The sequence below is a fragment of the Panthera leo genome, chromosome C1 (genome assembly GCF_018350215.1).
Source record: "Panthera leo isolate Ple1 chromosome C1, P.leo_Ple1_pat1.1, whole genome shotgun sequence".
Taxonomy (NCBI): Eukaryota; Metazoa; Chordata; class Mammalia; order Carnivora; family Felidae; genus Panthera; species Panthera leo.
The window spans coordinates 197,553,801-197,572,893 of record NC_056686.1 but is presented as its reverse complement, the minus strand read 5'-3'; the positions used below and the strand labels follow the sequence as shown (position 1 = coordinate 197,572,893).

At 35.0% G+C, this 19,093-nt stretch overlaps 1 protein-coding gene and 1 pseudogene across 2 annotated transcripts in view; both read right to left on the bottom strand.

Moving 5' to 3' along the window:
* The window catches only part of SPAG16 (sperm associated antigen 16), a 1,016,770-nt gene that overhangs the window by 412,194 nt on the left and 585,483 nt on the right, over positions 1–19,093 (bottom strand). The gene's annotated exons all lie outside the window — the stretch shown is intronic.
* Positions 3,858–3,951, bottom strand: LOC122228864 (annotated as a pseudogene).

The window sequence follows — 19,093 nt, the reverse complement described above, 5'->3', positions numbered from 1 at the left end:
GGTGTATCTTTAAGAATAATTTAAACAAAAAGGGAAATAAATTAGCTTCAAAGATGATTGCAAGTGACTCACTGTTAACTATAAGCTGATCAACAGATGTAACATTAAATACTTGAAATCCAAAAACCACTTCTGAAATCATCTGTTTAACTTCTCACTACTTATATATATATAAACAAAGTATAGTTGATGTACCATGTTATATTTGTTTCAAGTGTACAACATAGAGATTTGAAAATTCTGTACATTACTCAGTGCTCAGCACAATAAATGTTGTCATCATGTCACTAGACATTATTACAATATTACCGATTATATTTCCTGTGCTGCACTTTTCATCTCTACAACTTATTTATTTTATAACTGAAAGTCTGTACCTCGTAATCTCCTTTACCTATTTTGTCCATCCCTTATACCTTCCTCACTACCAACCATGTTTGTTCTCTGTATTTATGAGTCCATTTCTATTTTTTGTTTGTTCATTTATTTTGTACTTTAGATTCCACATATAAGCAAAATCATATGGTATTTCTCATTCTCTGTTTGAATTATTTCACTTAGCATAGTATCTTCTAGGTCCATCCATGCTGTGCCATGTTGTTGCAAATGCAAAAATCTCATTTTTTAAGCTTTTTAAAAAAATGTTTATTTTTGAGAGAGACACAGAGTGAGAGCAGGTGAGCGGCAGAGAGAGAGGGAGACACAGAATCCGAAGCAGGTCTAAGCTTGGAGCTGTCAGCACAGAGCCCAATGTGGGGCTTGAACTCACGAACTGTGAGATCATGACCTGAGCCGAAGTTGATGCTTAACCCACTGAGCCACCCAGGCACCCTGATCACATTAATTTTTTTATGGTTGAGTAATTTCCCAGTGTGTGTGTGTGTGTGTGTGTGTGTGTGTGTGTGTGTGTGTGTGTGTTTAGCATAAGCAGTAATCTCTAGGACATCAGCTTTAGCAACATATTTGTAGATAAAACAAAAGCAAAAATATACTATTGGGACTACACCAAAATAAAAAGCTTTTGCACAGTGAAGGAACTATCAATAAAAGAAAAAGGCAACCTAATAAATGGGAAAAGATCATTTACAAATGATATATCTGATAAGGAGTTCATATCCAAAATATATAAAGAACTTAATACAACTCAACACCAAAAAACCAAATAATTTGATTAAAAAATGGGCAGAGGACCTAAATAGACTTTTGTAAAGATGACATACAGATACCCAACAGGCACATGAAAAAAATGCTCATCAGCACTAATCATCAGGGAATGCAAATCAAAACCACAATGAGATATCACCTTGCACTAATCAGAATGCTGGTACCAAAAAGATAGTAAGTAACAAGTGTTGGAAAGAAATGTGGAGAAAAGAGAAGCCTAGTGTATTGTTGGTGGGAATGTAAATTGGCAAAACCACCATAGGAAACAGTATAGAGGTTCCTCAAAATATTAAAAATAGAAGTACTATATGATCCAGTAATCCCACTACTGGGTATTTCCCCTCCAAAAAAAACACTAATTCACAAAGATATATGCACCCCTATGTTTATTACAGCATTATTTGCAATCAGGGAGATGTGGAAGAAACCTGTGTCCATGGATAGATTAATGGATACAAAATATTTTAATATAATATAATCACAAGTAACCACACTAATACATTTGAATCTTATACCTGTTTTCCAGGACAACAGGTCTTAGAAGAGATTTGTGTCAGAAACCAGATATCAGTAATGAGAAAAGTTAGTGGCAAAAGGCAAGACTTCTAGACACAGAAGCTTTACTCTAGGAGAGTAGGAATCCCAGCAAGAAAAACAGAAAGTAGACAAAGAAGGGCTGAAATGAGAGGAAAAAACCTTAGATTATCCAAGGATTGGATGTTTGAGAAAAGAGATTTAATCCAGCTGTTTCCTTACGCTCAGAGCTTTCATTCAAAGCTTGGTGTCTTGTGACCATAAATGGGTGAAAGATGAACGGACACAGAACACCCATCTGTCACATCATCCTATTTCCTTCATAGCACCAATCACTAGGTGAAATTAGGTTGATTGCTTATTCATGTTCTTGAAATCTCTCCCTCCCATCAGTCCTGCCTAAAGTTATATACCCCATGAAGACTCTGGCCTTATCTGGCATGTTTATTGTCTGATAGCAATAACCAGAGGAGGTACTCAATAAATATTTCTAATTATTAATGAAACTGAAGATGTGCACGAACTGTGAGGAGATACCACTACTTCCCAATACTTAATCTTAGTCCAATATCCTTCCCTTTCACCCAAAAATACTGATTATGTTGTTTAAAAATGAACTTACTACACTTATGAGGATTTCAATTACCTTAGGAAAAAAAAGAATTGTATATCAACACAAATGATATAAGAATTATTTCTACCTGAAAACCCATAGAAACTGACGGTATTTTAGTTTTTATTTTTCTCATGAAAAGTAGAATTTAATTAGGCTTAAACTTCTGATCTTAATTCACAAGCTTACCCTTAGGAACAAAAGCTTCTTAAAAGTATTAAATTAATGAATTCTTTGTCACCATCCTTGATGGTATCAATCTAAGGGCCCCATTTTTCCACTGTGAAAGTAAAATGTCAGTAAAAATGATCACTTTTAAATTTTTGAATGAGGATGGAACCATAGGTAAAGACAATATGGTGACATATTGTAAGCCAATCAGGGGACATTAGCTGTGCCACATGTTCAATGCCCCTTGAAACTTTATCCTATTGCTGCTACCAGCTTCTTTTCAGAGTGGCTTGATATGAAATGGTGAAATGAGAAGTTTATTTTTGGAAATTCAGCTCCCCATTAGTCTCTCTGCTATGTATGCCTAACCCTTCTGAGTTGGAAAAAAAACACACACACAAAAAACCCCCACAACCTCTTATGGTGATACTTCACACAGAGTCATTTTCATTTTCTAAAAGTGAATGGTATGGAACCATCTGTACACTCTCATTCAAGTCCCTGGTGTATCTTACGATTTTCTCCTCTTCTTATTCTTTAATAAATTCTATAACAAGTGAAAGCAAGAGTGAAAGATGGGGATTATTGGCAGAAGTTATGTGAAACTCTAGAAGGAATACAATTAAACCCAGATTGAACTTCCTAAGTCAGGATACGTTTCTTTATTAATATCTTCTCTAGAAATGAAAATACTGGAAATGGTAAACACAATTTAAATAGAGATCATTTTTCTCAATCAGTCCAATTTTTCTGTTTACCTAATGGCCTAAGGATGTTATCCTTTTCCAGACCCCAGAGGTTTCTACCCACCAAACAAGAATATAAAATACATAAAAGCAAAAAAAAAAAAAAAGGGGGGGGCAAATAGCTTGGGAATAGCTGGAAGGAGAGTCTCCTCATTACTTGACTTTCATTTTAAGTGCCTCTGATTCAATGGCTAAAATATAGCTGTCTTTTTTCAATATCTCTTTATACTGAGTACAGTGACTATACATTCCAGATTTTCCTGACATTGTTGAATTTGTATAATTTTATGATTTTTAATAAATAAAACATATATAATATAATGTCTTAAATGTAATTTACTTTCAATGTATGTAAAATAGTTACATGAATTATTTACAAATCAGACTAAATTTTTTGTCAGGATATAGCAACTAGGTATTTGTTTAAAATTATATTTTGGAATGAATTTTTCTTTATCACCAGTGTGCCTGGTGATATCAAAGCATGAAGCTATTCCTCTATGACATATAATTTATTGAAATATCAATTAACATTTATATTCCTGGTATTTTCCCCCTTATACCTCAGTTTAATCAGGGAGAGAACTTTTGTAATTCCTTGCCTCTACAATGTTGGCTGGACAGAAAGCAGAAACTACCTGGAGTCAAAGGTATTTGTTATCCATTGTAAACTGATAAGAAGAGAAACTACACTTGATCTTAGCCAAAAGGCCGAAAAGCAATGTTTTTGTTATCCATTGTAAAATTTTAACTCAAGCTAGTATCTCTGAAGGGAAGAAGTTGCTGGAAAGCTTCTAAGGAAAATGAGAAAGAGTGAGAGGGGTAGAGATGCTTATCAGGCTCTGTGAGAAGGAAAGAATTTCATACCACTCCATTGCAGTGCCTGGAGAAGGTGGCCACATCCCAGATATGGTCTCATGGCTGATGTGGAAGATTGGGTCATAGGCCCAAGGCTCACTCTTTGTCCAAAAATATTCTATGAATGACACCAAAGTAACATATATCACCACAGAGCTGGGATATTGAGCATCCCAGCAGTAGGCTGATAACCAGTGACTAGAAAAGGCTCCTGATTACTGTGGCTGAATAAGGTCCTGGAACCTCACTGCAATTCAAGGGAAGGGATGCACTAAGAATGACTAAGGTAGAATTTCTAGCTACACTTAGGAGAAAGAGTCAACTCCAAATTATCTTGACTTCTAGAAAACAAGGAAATGACATATCTTTTCTACACCTGATTTGTAGGAGGTCCATGTGCAGTATTTATAAATATATTTGTTACATGATTAAAAGTAATTTCATACAGGGGTGCATGGGTGGCTCAGTCCATTTAGTGACTAACTCTTGATTTCGGCTCAGGTCATGACCTCATGGTTCGTGAGTTAGAACCCTGAATTGGGCTCTGCACTGACAGTACGGAGCCTGTTTGGATTCTCTTTCTCCCTCTCTCTTTGCCCCTCCTGCTCTCCCGTTCTCTCTCTCTCTCTCAAAATAAATAAATTAACTTAAAAAAATAATAAAGTAATTTCATACATGTTATTCATGGCAGAAAGAGAAGGAGAAAAGGTGGAGGAATGAAATGAATCTTTTGTATGCTATAACATGAGTATTTCCATGGCCATCTCAAACTCTGGATCTGTTTTCTCTGACACCTTCATGCTTCCTTAAGGCTTCTCTGGGATGGCACTCCATGGAAATCCACCTGACAATAGTCTATGCTTCTAAGGGTTTTGCCTTTGTTTCTGACACACTTGTAAAGCCCACATTTACACTTAGTGGCTTTTCTACCACTTATTCTTAGGGCAGGCATTGGTTAATTTAATAAATTAATAAGCAACCAGTTAATTTAATAAATTAATCCATGCTAATGAAATGAGAAGCATGCCTGAGAAGGCTACTTTTACATAAGCACTCTTCCTCCCATCTTTCTTAAGCCCATTCTACCAGAGCACACTTTTAACAGTTATCTTCTAAATATCATAAAAATACTGTATAAAAACCACAATAAAGCCTTTTCTTTGTTCTACATCCAAAAGGAGTTATTCTAATTGTAGGAATTTTAGTCCACATAAAAAAAAACATATAAAATAACAAACTGCTGGAAAAATAAGTATTCAAGGTCACACAGGACCTTGTAATAACCTTTAAGTTGTATGATTAAGTGATTGTGTTTAGATCCGTTCTTCATTATGGAAATAATTTAGCTCCTCTGATATCTTTAAACAAAATATATCCATTTTAATTTCTTTTATATTGTAGCTAATATGGAGAGCAAAATTCAGAATAGAAAGAACTTAATAAAAGCAGCCAGGAATGTGTAAGCAAATCAATCTGGTCTGTCTCAGATTAGGTGAACAGAAGCAGATGTTTTAATAGTAGGAATAGTAAATATTTTCTATTTGCACCTTAGTTTTCTAAACAACTTAAGGCAACTTATTGTTTCTGTCTGAAATATCTAAATAATAGCTGAATTAAAAGAGACATAACTTGTAAAAGAACCTCATGTTTGATATGTAACTAACTAGTTAATGACATGTCGATCGTCCATTTGGTCAGAAAGAATTAAATTTCATGGGAATGGTTTGATGTAGCAGATTTAAAAAAATATTTTAAGAATCTGTCTTCTTACCCTCACTTCATTTATTCTACAGCTTCTACCTTGAAGTTCTCTCTTTTCTTCATCATTCACTTACTAGCCCATTAAAATATGTTACCCAATGTGTGTTCTTCACCGTTATTACAATGAATTATGTATTATATTATATATTAGGGCTCACTGCATTTTACTGCCACCTTGATGGCTACTCACACCTCCTCCCATAATACCTCACAAACACTGAATTATATTAATGCTCTTAAAGAAAACTATTCTCTGTAAAAAATACATTAAAATGAGTTTGAAAAAAGGATACATGTTTTTCTTTATGTTTATAACATCACACTAACTTTTGTTAATTTCCATCTGCTGAGATTGCATTAAAAATAATATGTTAGAATCTAAATGTTGTTGGAAAAGTTCTGTAGGACTCTACAGATTATTATAAAGATATATCATCACCTTGGTTATATAACAGAATGTCACCAACCTAAAAAAATGAGGATTATAAACAGAATGACATTTGTATATCCCATCTACCTTGCGCTTTTTACCTCTCATATGTGATATGTTCAAATCAGGGACAGGACTTTTTAGTGAGGACCCATATACAAATACAGTAAAGTGGCCAGCTTAAGATATTAAAAATGCCAGTTTGTTTTATGAGGTTATAAATATGTCCTATCATGTCTTTACATTTTATGACCTCTATTTTATTCCTTGGTAGGTTCACATATGACATATCCAATTATTCATGTCAAAAATTTAAAACTACCAGCATTTCAATAAAGAAGCACAGCTATTATTTTTTTTTCCTATACTCTACCTTTAGCTCTTAAACAAAATCTGGACTTTATGTGAGGAATCATGGCTTTCCTATTAAACATATCTTTCTTAAAAAATGATATACAAATTTATGGAGTCAGTATTTTTTTCATTTAAAGTTGGATGTCCTCTGCTTTTTGGCTTGGTCCTGGACCTGGACTCAATATGGACTCTACCATATTCAGAATAGAAATTGGGACAGAATGCAGTATAGGCTCTAGGGAAATGCCATTAAAATTATGCTTTAGGGTGTTTAGTTTTGAATGTCTATTTTTCTTAAGAACAACCGCAATCAACAAATTATTTATACTTATGCAAATGACACATTCACAATAATCTTATTAAAATTACTTATGGCTACTCCACTAAATTATATAAATAAGGCACTATCTTCTGCACCATGTGATTGGGCCATTGACCTTGGTGCTTCCTCTTCATAAGAGTGAGTCAGAAAAGGCTGATTCACATCAGGCAGTCACTTCCTCACAAATTGCAAAAAATAAATAAATACGCCTTCTATCCATTCTGTCCTTTGGGTGTTAGCAGCAGCTGTTACCTGCAGGGTGTCGTCCTCTGTTAGCTGTCTCTTAGTTTCATGCTGAGCACACTCTTCTGTTTAAATGAGGCAGTGAAGCAGCTCAAACTCTGCTTGCTTCAAGCCAACATGATCTGCTTGTGCTTGTGCCTGTCACTTCTTAGCTCATTATGTTGCTGTTAGTTTTGCTTGAAGTATTTTGTTCATCCTTTGGGTATGGCTACCCTTCTTCAGATAGCCACATAATTGTTTTCTCATTCAGGTGCTATCCATTTTCATTACATGAATGGTCAGCACTGCTGAAAGTTGATAAGGATGACTTATATGCCTATTAGACATCTGTATTCTAAGGCCAACTTTAATGCAACTTTGTTTTATCATTTATATGCAGCATCATTTATACACTACATAAATATCAGTTGATGCATATAAGTGTGTCAATTATTCCCAACAAATCTTGATTTCAGGATTAGACAATTAACACTTTGATGTTCAGCGGAATAACTATGAAATTTGTGAACCTACTAGTTGGTATTAGTCTGCTTAATTACATCATATCGTAATTGTTGATTGTATGAGATCTAGTGATTCCTTCAAAAAACAAACATAGTTAAAGCTCTGTCTACTATATTGAAATAAAATTAAAGACAATAATAATTAAAAAAATAATATATTGGCCTAACAGTGAAGGAAAAAAGAAATAGAAAGTAATTTGTAATAAAATAATGTGTTTTAAAAATAATGCAGGGGCGTCTGGGTGGCTCAGTCGGTTAAGCGGCCGACTTCGGCTCAGGTCATGATCTCGCGGTCCGTGAGTTCGAGCCCCGCGTCGGGCTCTGCGCTGACGGCTCGGAGCCTGGAGCCTGTTTCGGATTCTGTGTCTCCCTCTCTCTGACCCTCCCGTTCATGCTCTGTCTCTCTGTCTCAAAAATAAATAGAAGTTAAAAAAAAATTAAAATAAATAAATAAATAAATAAAAATAAAAATAATGCACAGGCCCAACTACATTAGGAGACATAATGATGGAGCCAGAAGCTCACACCTATGTATAGAACTACCATGGTAGTCACTGATATAAAAGCAAATTGGTAAGTTGCACCATCTAGGAGACTCACGTTCTAGTGGTCTTGCTCCCACTAAAGAAATTCTGTGCAATGGTAAACAACTCTTGGTAAAGTTCTGATACAAATTTGGCTAAATATTCCCTTGACTTACAAAGTAGTTGCATTCCTAAAAAACAGTATGTACTAAAAACTTTGTAATTGATGTTTTGTGTTTATTTTCAATGTGGAGTTGGATTTATAGCTAAAAATAAAATGTAAAAAGGATATTAACAGTTTTTTTTTTTCCTTTCAGCTTCATCAATATACATAGAGACATTGGGAAGTCATGTGGTACACAAAGATTGTTTTCATTGTGCAGGACTGTCTTACTCAGCAAGATGTATGGCAAGCCTGTCTCCACCACTTCATGCCAACTGTGCACACGAATAAATGAAACAAGAAAAAGCACTCTGAAGTATCCAAATATTCATTTAGGAATGGTACTGTCCACCACCTCAGTGAACCACTGACTTAATGATTACATTGACTTTACCATTTATTCTTACTGCTCAATGCCTCGCTCAGAAAACTTTAAAACCTATCCATAGAAGTTCCAGGAAAGCCTATGTTACATTTATTATTGCTCTCCTTTAAATCACTCTAAAATATAAACTGTTGCAGTTGGGCATGTGATTCATGACTATCCCAGGTCCAGAAGTTGGAGTGTTGAGAGTAGAAATTGGCAAAGCAGCATGAGACAAGTGAGGAGAATCAGGAGGACCAAGATGTGGGAAATATATGGAGTCAAATGAAGAAATGATATATGAGGATGCCAAACCAGAGGGGGGAGCAGGGGAATTTAGAGAAAGAAGCTGGGAAAACCCTCCATCTGCTTCCATCCTTCCTTACAAGGTACTAGAGTTTTCTTGTTTCCATCATTCAAAGTTCCTCATAAAAAGTTCCATCATAAAAAAGTTCCTCATGTGACAAAATTATACAGCTATTTAAAAAATTCCATACAGAGTATCTTTTTGAGTGACTTGTCAGAGAAATTATGTATGGACAGACTGCAAAAAAGTGATTAACCTCTCAGCCTTTAACATGGTGTTTCCCCGCAGTTAACTCTAGTATTCTGGCTAAAGGAAATTTATCACCTATATTCAAATAAAGTAATATTCAAATATAAATATAAATCACATTTATAGGTATATTATTTTTATATAATTTGCAATTTGGGACCATATATATTTCTAATTACTCTTAAGGCAAGAGATAAAGATAGGAAAAGGTAAAAGGGAAGGTACTCAGTTTAGATCAGACATTTTTCTAGTAAACAAAAAGATCACACCATGTAAAATCCTTTTTTTAAATAAGGCAAAAAAAGTAACTCATTAATCATGGGATTCAAAGAAAAAATATATAAAATAAATGGTTCTTCTAACATTCAAGGTATTTTTATTTGTTGACACTATACATTGCTTATAGGACTGTTTAATAGCACTTTAAACTGTTGGACTTGGGTTATGAACCAATTCTGCCATTTATATGACTTATAGACAAATCATATACACCATACATGTATGTATAATCAGTATAAAATGAAAAAAAAAGTCTGAAAGCAATTTGAAAATTGTGAAGGCTGGCTACATATTAATCAATATAATTAATACCCATTATCTATCAAGGTGGTAGGAGCTTGATTACTCTCTTCAAGAATAATTTTTGCAATCAGTCACATCTGACTTGGACATAGTAGTCCAGATATGACTCTTTTTGTTGGATCAACTAGGAAGAGGTGAGAATTAGTTGGGTCATGTGGAGTAGGTATTTCCATCATGAGTATGCTTAAATGAATTTCTTAAATTGGAACTTTAAAAACAAGAGATTAAACAAAAATTGAAACCATCATGATAAATACACCACGTGATAAAGCAAATGTTGATATAATGCAATTGGCATGTGCTTTTGTTTCCTGAAGACTGGGCTTAATATAGGTCTTATGTTCTGTATGGTGGCCTGGAGGGGATATAGAGAAAAGGGTGAGGAGAGGCAAATAAACATTAAAGAAATATCTCTTGGGAAATGAGAAAACAAAAGGAGGGAGACTATGTCCTCAGTTTCCCCAGGCCCAGTCTGCAGAGATGGGCCCACTGAACAAGCACTGACTGGGGAATCATTCTTACTGTCCCAGTAGTATCAGCCCATGATAGAACCTAGAACCATCCCTGTGCCTAGTATGAATTTGGATGCAGCATTCAAACCCATGCAATTGTTGGCATGTTAGCTACATAGCTTTGCCCTGGCTATCTCAAAACCTGTAATAATAGGACACTCTCCTCTCATTTTACAGAATTGAATTATTTGCCTATATTAACAAAATTTTATTCCTGGGAATTGGATAGGAATTGCATTAAAACTGTAAATTTGTGAACAATTTATACTTTATTATACTGAGTCGTCCAAACTATGAACATGGTCTGTCTCTCAATTACTGAGGTTGTCTTGGATTTTTTTTTTTTTTTTTTTGTATTTTGTAGTTTTCAACATACAGATTCTGCACATGTTTGTTTTTTTGTTTTTTTGTTTGATTTATACCTAGGTATTTCCATTTTTGGAGACATTGTATTTTTTTATATTTTGGTATAATTTTACATTGTTAGGATATAGAAATAAGATTGTTTTTGCATGTTGACCTTGTATTCTGCAACCTAATTGTACTTTATCCCATAAAGTTTGATATTTTGTGCTTTATCCAATTATATTACTTCTAATTTTCCTGTGATTTCTTCTTTGACCTTTGAGTTATTTGAAATGTGGTCTGTAATTTCAAAATATTTGGACATATTTCAGATATTTTTCTGTTATTGATTTCCTTCTAATTCAGTTTTATACAGGAAACATGCTTTGTATGGTTTAAATCATTGAAAATTTATTGATCCTGTCTTATGGCTCAACATGCAGTCTATCTTGGTGATGCTTCATGTATACTTAAAAAGAATGTGTATTCTGCTGTTTTGGGGTAGAATGTCTATAAATCTCAGGAAAATTTTCTTGTTAGTGTTGTTCAAGCTTTCTATACCTTTACTGATTTAATGTGTATTTGTTTTATCAAGTACTCATAGCAATTATTTGTATGGATGACTTTATATTGTATAAAAGGGTTTGAACACCCCTTTGAAACAGCTTAGGAACTTATCCCACTAAATATATATTTGTTTCTTACAGTACAATCATCTCAACTCCCTAGGTTTATGATCCCTTCCTTCTCCCATGTCAGTCAGTTACTTCTTGGCAGTGTGACATATATGTATTTAAGATAGAACATTTCCCCTCACCCTGGAAAGTTTTTAATAATCTTCTCAAATTAGTTATAGTTCTTCTGTTATGGCATTTAGCACAATATTTCTTGATTACATACTGTTGTTAACACCATTTATTATAATTTAAAGACTTCGTGGTTAAAGAACGTGCAAATCTTTTTTAAAACATGTACAGAACTCAATATTATCCCTCTTCACAGTGTCAAATATATGCTTAACTGAGACATTAAATATAGGCCAAGTAGGAAAAACCAGAATTGTCCAGAATTATGATCCTAGACTCAGGCAAAAGAAGGAGAGCTAAAGGTGGGAATATGAACAGGGGTATGTTAGTCTAGAGTGAGTATTTAGAGAACTCAATCCATAAATATGAGGCACAATTTAACTTGATTTATCAAATATGTTTGTTTTAAGGTTAACTTGATTTTATCAAAATATTAGTCTAAGGCTGAAAGCATAGGTAGCATGGACCACTAAACAAGGTACTGGATCCAAAATTCAGCCTGCTTATCTCCTACATGTTTAGCCCCTGAGGTCCCAATATCTATCCAATTCGTTTGAGGATGAGGTAGGAAGACAGTGAATGTGGCAGAGAGGTTTCAGAGTTCAGAGCTAGGTGAAAAGGAGTCTGAATATCAAGCTGCAATGCCTAGCATATGGTAGCAGTTTAGACTACACTGAATGAATGATGAATGAATATAATGAATGACCAATTAAGGCTATCATGACCTTGAACAGATGAAATTTAGGTGTTCTATTTCCTCCCACTGGGATTCCCATACAAAATAAGTATGCTCAGATCTCAGAATCAATTTAAAAAAAATACTTTATAAAGTTTAGTTTTGTTCCTCTTCTATCATAAAGTAAACTTAAAAAATTTTGGTACTTTCTTAGATTTTTTTTGTGATACCTAGGGGCAGAAAAAATGACTAGAAAGTATCTTTATTTAACTGGCAATATTAAAGAAAACAAATGCTTAACTATGTTTTATTAAACTGCTATAGTTATATACATAGTCTAAATTATTTTTCCCCAATTTCTCAAGTTGTAATATGGCACAGTTTAAAACCTGTTGTATCGCCTAGGAAATATGAAATTTTGAGCATTTCTTAAATTTAAGGATAATATGAAAATAGATGTTTAGGGAAATTTTTTTCCCAAACAGTGTGACATGTCTCTCACATAGATATTTCTGTCTTTTAAGTATTCTAACAAATGATTTTGTTTCTTTTGTAACCACTCTAGTATTTCATAGGTTTGAAGTTAAGGCACTTTATAAGGTTTTGATTTAATCATTTACCTAACATATATCATACATTTTCCCATGGATTTCAGTGTACCTCTAAGCTTAGGTGTAAACACATTATAAGATATAGTCTTTTTAAATCATTATATTTAAATGTATGTCAAATAGGGAGGAGGAGCTAAGATGGCCAAGTACTAGGAGGACCCCAAGCTTGCCTCATCCCTTGAACAAAGCTAAATAAATATCAAATAATTCTGAATACCCAAGAAATAAAGCTGAGGATGGACAGAACAAACTGCACAACTAGAGGAAAGAAGAAGTCACATCATGGAAGGTAGGAGGTGTGGAGATGTGGTTTGGGGGAGGAACGAATTGCAGGTGCTCTAAAGGGGAAGGAGCCCTGGTTGTAAAGAGTGTTGTGAGAGAGAGAGAGAAAGAGAGAGAGAGAGAAGTGCACAGAAGTGCTTTCCTTGTGTACAGGTGATTGCACAAGGAAAACACTTCCCCACAGCCATTGACTGGAAGACAAGAAGGGCTGATTTTCATGAGTTTTGCAACCAGCATGGCTCAAAGACTGGAGTTTTAGAGGTCCATGGCATAACTGGTATAGAGACCCGAGGGCACTGTGGTGCTTCTGTAGAGAAAGCAGGCAGGTAGTCCAGGACAGAGGATCACTTGGGACTCCATGGGAAAGATGGGAGAGACAGTTCCCCCTTTTTGGAGCACATGTGAGAAAGGTGGCATTGCCTCCCTGAGACAAAGGAACAGGCTGGTACCATTTCCCTCTCCAACTCTTCAGCAAATAGCATTAGCTGCCTAAGCTACTTAACCAAGCTCTGCTTCCCTGTGCTCTGCTGGTACTACTTTTCTCTGGCAAGTGTGCCTAAAAACCAGCACAGCAGGCCTCTCCCCAGAAGACCAGCACAAAGTCCCATACACACCATGTCCACTGACCACAGAGTTATGCAAAGCTTCAATTCTATTGGAAGTAGCATCAGGTCTTTTTTAGCAAGTAGAATAGAGCATACCTAGTTGAAACTCACCACACTCTGGCCAAGATCCAAATATTCCCACTGCAGGCAAGGAGAAATTCTGCGGAGGAGTGACCTGAGGGATACAGAAGCTAAAACACAGCAGCAGAGTATTTGCAGCATATACCAGAGACACTTCCCAAAGTGCCAGGCCCTGAGCAGTGTATGAACTTTTCTCCATAAAGTCAATTACTCTCAGAGGCAGGAAACATAAGTTTTCCTAACACACAGAAGAAGACAGAGACCTAGAAAAAAGATGGAGGGTTTCATCCCAACAGAAAGAACAAGAAAAGGTCATGGCCAGGGATCTAGCTGAAACATATATAAGTAATATTCCCAGTAAAGAATATAAAGCAACCACCATGAGGATACTTTTGAGAAAAGCATAAAAGATACCAAGGTGTTCCTTACTGCAGAGATAAAAGACCTAAAAACTAATCAGGCCAAAAATGATAAACAATAACTGAGATTTGAAATTGGCTGAATGTAATGACCACAAGGATGGAAGACACAGAAGAATAAGTGATATAGAAGATAAAATTATGGAAAATAGTGAAGTTGCAAAAAAGAGGGAAAACCTTGAATCACAAATGTAGACTTAGGGAACCGAGTAACTCCATAAAGCATAATAACATTAATATTATCCCAGAAAATCCCAGAAAAAGAAAAGAGGGAAAAGGGGGTAGAAAGTTTACTCAAGGAAATTATAGCTGAAAATTTCCCCAATCTGGGGAAGGAAACAGACATTCAAATCCAGGACACACAGAGATCTCCCATCAAAATCAACAAAAACAGGATAACACCACAACATATTGTAGTTAAATTTGAAAAATGTAGTGATAAAAAAAAATCCTAAAAGCAGCAAGACAAAAGAAGTCCCTAACTCACAAGGGAAGACCCATAAGCTATTTGCACATCTGTCCACAGAAACTTGGCAGGCCAGAAGGGAGTGGCATGACATATTCAATGTGCTGAATGGGAAAAATATGCAGACAAGAATACTTTATCCAGCAAGGCTGTCATTTGGAATAGAAGGAGAGATAAAGGCTTTCCCAGACAAAAACTAAAGGAGTCTGTGACCATAAACCAGCCCTGCAAGAAATATGAAAGGGGACTCTTCAAGTGGGAAAGACCAAAAGTGATGAAGACTAGAAAGGAACACAGAAAGTCTCCACAAACAATAATAAAACAAGTGATAAAATGGCACTAAATTCATATCTATCAAAAATCATTCTGAATATAAACGCACTAAATGCTCCAGTCAAAAGACATAGGGTATCAGAATGGATTAAAAAAAGAATAAAACAAGTCCCATCTATCTTCTGCCTACAAGAGACTCCTTTTAGACCTAATGACACCTGCAGATCAAAAGTGAGGGGATGGTGAAATATTTACCATGCAAATGCACGTCAAAAGAAAGCCAGAGTAGCCATATTTCTATCAGACAAACTAGATTTTAAGCCAAATACAGTAAAAAAATAGATGAAGAAGGGCACCATATGATAATAAAGAGGTCAATCCAACAAGAACATCTAACAATTATAAATATTTATGCCCCCAGCTTGAAAGAACCCAAATGTATAAAACAATAACAAACATAAAGGAACTCATTGATAATAATACAATAATAGTAGGGGACTTTAACACCCCACTTACAACAATGAACAGATCATCTAAGCAAAAAATCAACAAGGAAATAATGGCTTTGAATGACACCTGGACCAGATGGACTTAACAGATATATTCAGAATATTTGAACCTAAAACAGCAGAATACACATTCTTTTCAAGTGCACATGGGGTATTCTCTAGAATAGGTCACAAACTAGGTCATAAATCAGGCCTCAACAAGTACAAAAAGACTGACATATTTTGCATATTTTTCAATCACAACGCTATGAAAATTTAACGTCAACTACGAGAAAAGATTTGGAAAGTTCACAAACATATGGAGGCTAAAGAACATCCTACTAAAGAATGAATGGATAAGCCAGGAAATTAAAGAAGAAATAAAAAATATATGGAATAAATTGGAAATGAAAACACGATAATACAAAACCTTTGAGATGCAGCAAAAGCAACCAGTCATAAGAATGAAGTATACAGCAATACAGGCCTACATCAAGAGGCAAGAAAAATCTCAAATACACAACCTAACCTCACACCTAAAGGAGCTAAAAAAAAAGAAAAACTAATGAAGATGAAAGCCAGTTGAAGGGGAAAAAAATAAAGATTAGAGCAGAAGTAAATAATATAGAAACCACACACACAACAACAATAGAAGGGACCAATGAAATCAGGAGCTGATTCTTTGAAAGAATTAATAAAATTGATGAGCCTCTGGCCAGACTTATCAAAAAGAAAATAGAAAGGACCCAAATAGATAAAATCAGAGATGAGTGAGGAGAAATGACAACCAACCCCACAGAAATACAAACTAAAAAAAGAGAATATTAGGAAAAATTACATGCCAACAAATTAGGGTACCTGGAAGAAAGGAATAAGTTCCTAGAAATGTAAACTACCAAAACAGAAACAGGAAGAAGTAGAAAACATAGACTGATAACCAGCAAAGAAACTGAATCACTAATCAAAAATCTCCCAACAAACAAAAGTTCAGGACTAGATGGCTTCCCAGGGGAATTCTACCAAACATTTAAAGGACAGTTACTACCTATGCTTACAAAACTATTAGAAAAAAATAGAAATGGAAGGAAAACTTCCAAACACATTATATGAGCCGAGCATTACCCTGATTTCAAAAACAAAGACTCCACTAAAAAAAGAGAACTATAGGCAAATATCCCAGATGAACATGGATGCAAAAATGTTCAAGAAAATAGTAGCAAATTGAATCCAATAGTAGATTAAAAGAATCATACATCACAATCAAGTGGGATTTATTCCTGGGCCACAAGGGTGGTTCAATATTCACAAATAAATCAATGTGTTACACCACATTAATAAAAGAAGGGATAAGAACCATATGCACTCTCAATAGATGCAGAAAAAGCATTTGAAAAAGTAACTGCATACATTTTTGATAAAAACTCTCAACAAAGTAGGATTAGAGGGAATACACCTCAATACCATAAAGGCCATATGTGAAAGACCTACAGCTTGTATCATCCTCAAGGAAGGAAAACTGAGAGCTTTTCCTCTATGGTCAGTAAGAAGACAAAGATATTAACTCTCATCCCTACCATTTAACATAGTACCAGAAGGTTCTAGCCTTAACAATCAGAAAACAAAAAGAAACAAAAAGCATGCAATCAGCAAGGAAGAAATCAAGCTTTTACTATTTTCAGATGACATGATACTGTATATAGAACATTCAAAAGACTCCACCAAAAAATTGTTAGAACTGATACATGAATTCATTAAAGTCATAGGATGCAAAATCAACGTACAGAAATCTGTTTCATTTCTATACACCAATGAATAAGCAGCAGAAATAGAAATCAAGGAATCCATCCCATTTACAATTGCAACAAAAACTGTAAGATATCTAGGAATAATCTTAAGCAAATATTGTTAAAATGCCTGTACTACCCAAAGCAATCTACACATTTAATGCAATCCCTATCAAAATACCAACAGCATTTTTCACAGAAGTAAAACAAACTATCCTAAAATTTGTATGGAGCCACAAAAGACCTCAAATAGCCAATGCAAGCTTGAAAAAGAAAACCAAAGCTGGAGGCATCACAATTCTGAACTTCAAGTTATATTACAAAGCTGTAGTCATCAAGAAAGTATGGTACTGGCACAAAAACAGACACATAGATCTATGGAACCAAACAGAAAACCCATAAATGGACCCACAACTATATGATCAATTAATGTTCAACAAATCAGGAAAGAATATCCAATGGGAAAAAGACAGTCTCTTCAACAAATGGTGTGGGAAAACTGCAACATGTATAAGAATGAAACTGGACCACTTTCTTACACCACACACAAAAATTAAATTCAAAATGGATGAAAGATCTAAATGTGAGACAGGAATCCGTCAAAATCCTAGAGAACACAGGCTGCAACCTCTTTGACTTCAGCTGTAGCAACTTCTTACTAGATACATCTCTTGAGGCAAAGGAAACAAAAACAAAAATGAACTATTGCAACCTCATCAAGATAAAAAGCTTCTGCACAGTGAAGGAAACAAGCAACAAAACTAAAAGGCAACTTATGGTATGGGAGAAGATATTTGCAAATATCATGTCTAACAAAAAGTTCTAGTATCCAAAATATATAAGGACCTTACAAAAACTCAACAGCCCAAAACCACATAACCCAGAAATGGACAGAAAGGAAAAAATGGGCAGAAGACAGGAACAGACATTTTTCCAAAGGAGACATCCAGAGGGCTAACAGACACCTAAAAAGATACTCAACATCACTCATCATCAGGGAAATACAAATCAAAACCATGATGAGATTATCATCTCACACCTGTCAGAATGGCTAAAATTGATTACATAGGACACAACAAATGTTGGCAAGGATGTGGGAAAGAGGAATTGCATTGCTGGTGGGAGTGTAAACTGGGGCAGCCACTCAGGAAAAGGATATGGAGGTGCCTTAAAAAAATACCCTATGACCCAGCAATTGCGCTACTAGCTATTTACCCACGGGATACGAAAATGCTGATTTGAAGGGGCACATGCACCCCAATGTTTATAGCACTGTTATCAACAATAGCCAAATTATGAAAAAAGCCGAAGTGCCCATCAACTGATGAATAAAGAAAACGTGGTGGTGGTGGTGTGTGTGTGTGTATATAATGTCATATAACTCAGACACCAAAATGGATGAAATCTTGCCATTTGCAATGACATGGATGGACCTACAATATATTACGCTAAGTGACATAAGTCAGTCAGAGGAAGACAACTACCATATGATTTCATTCATATGGGGAATTTAAGAAACAAAACAAATGATGATAGGGGTAAAAAAGAGAGACAGAGGCAAACCATAAAATATACTCTTAACTATAGATAAAGTGAGAGTTGCTGGAGGGAGGTGGGTGGGGAGATGGGTTAAATGGGTGATTGGTGTTAAGGAGGGCACGTGGGATGAGCACTGGGTGTTATATGTAAATGATGAATCACTAAATCCTATAACTGAAATTAATATTACTCTGTATGTCAACTAACTGGAATTTAAATAAAAACTTGAAATTAAAAAAATAAAAAATAAAAGAATAAAAAAAAAAATAAAAAGAAATAATGAGGACAAGATGACACTGTTTGGCAACAGCTCCTGAA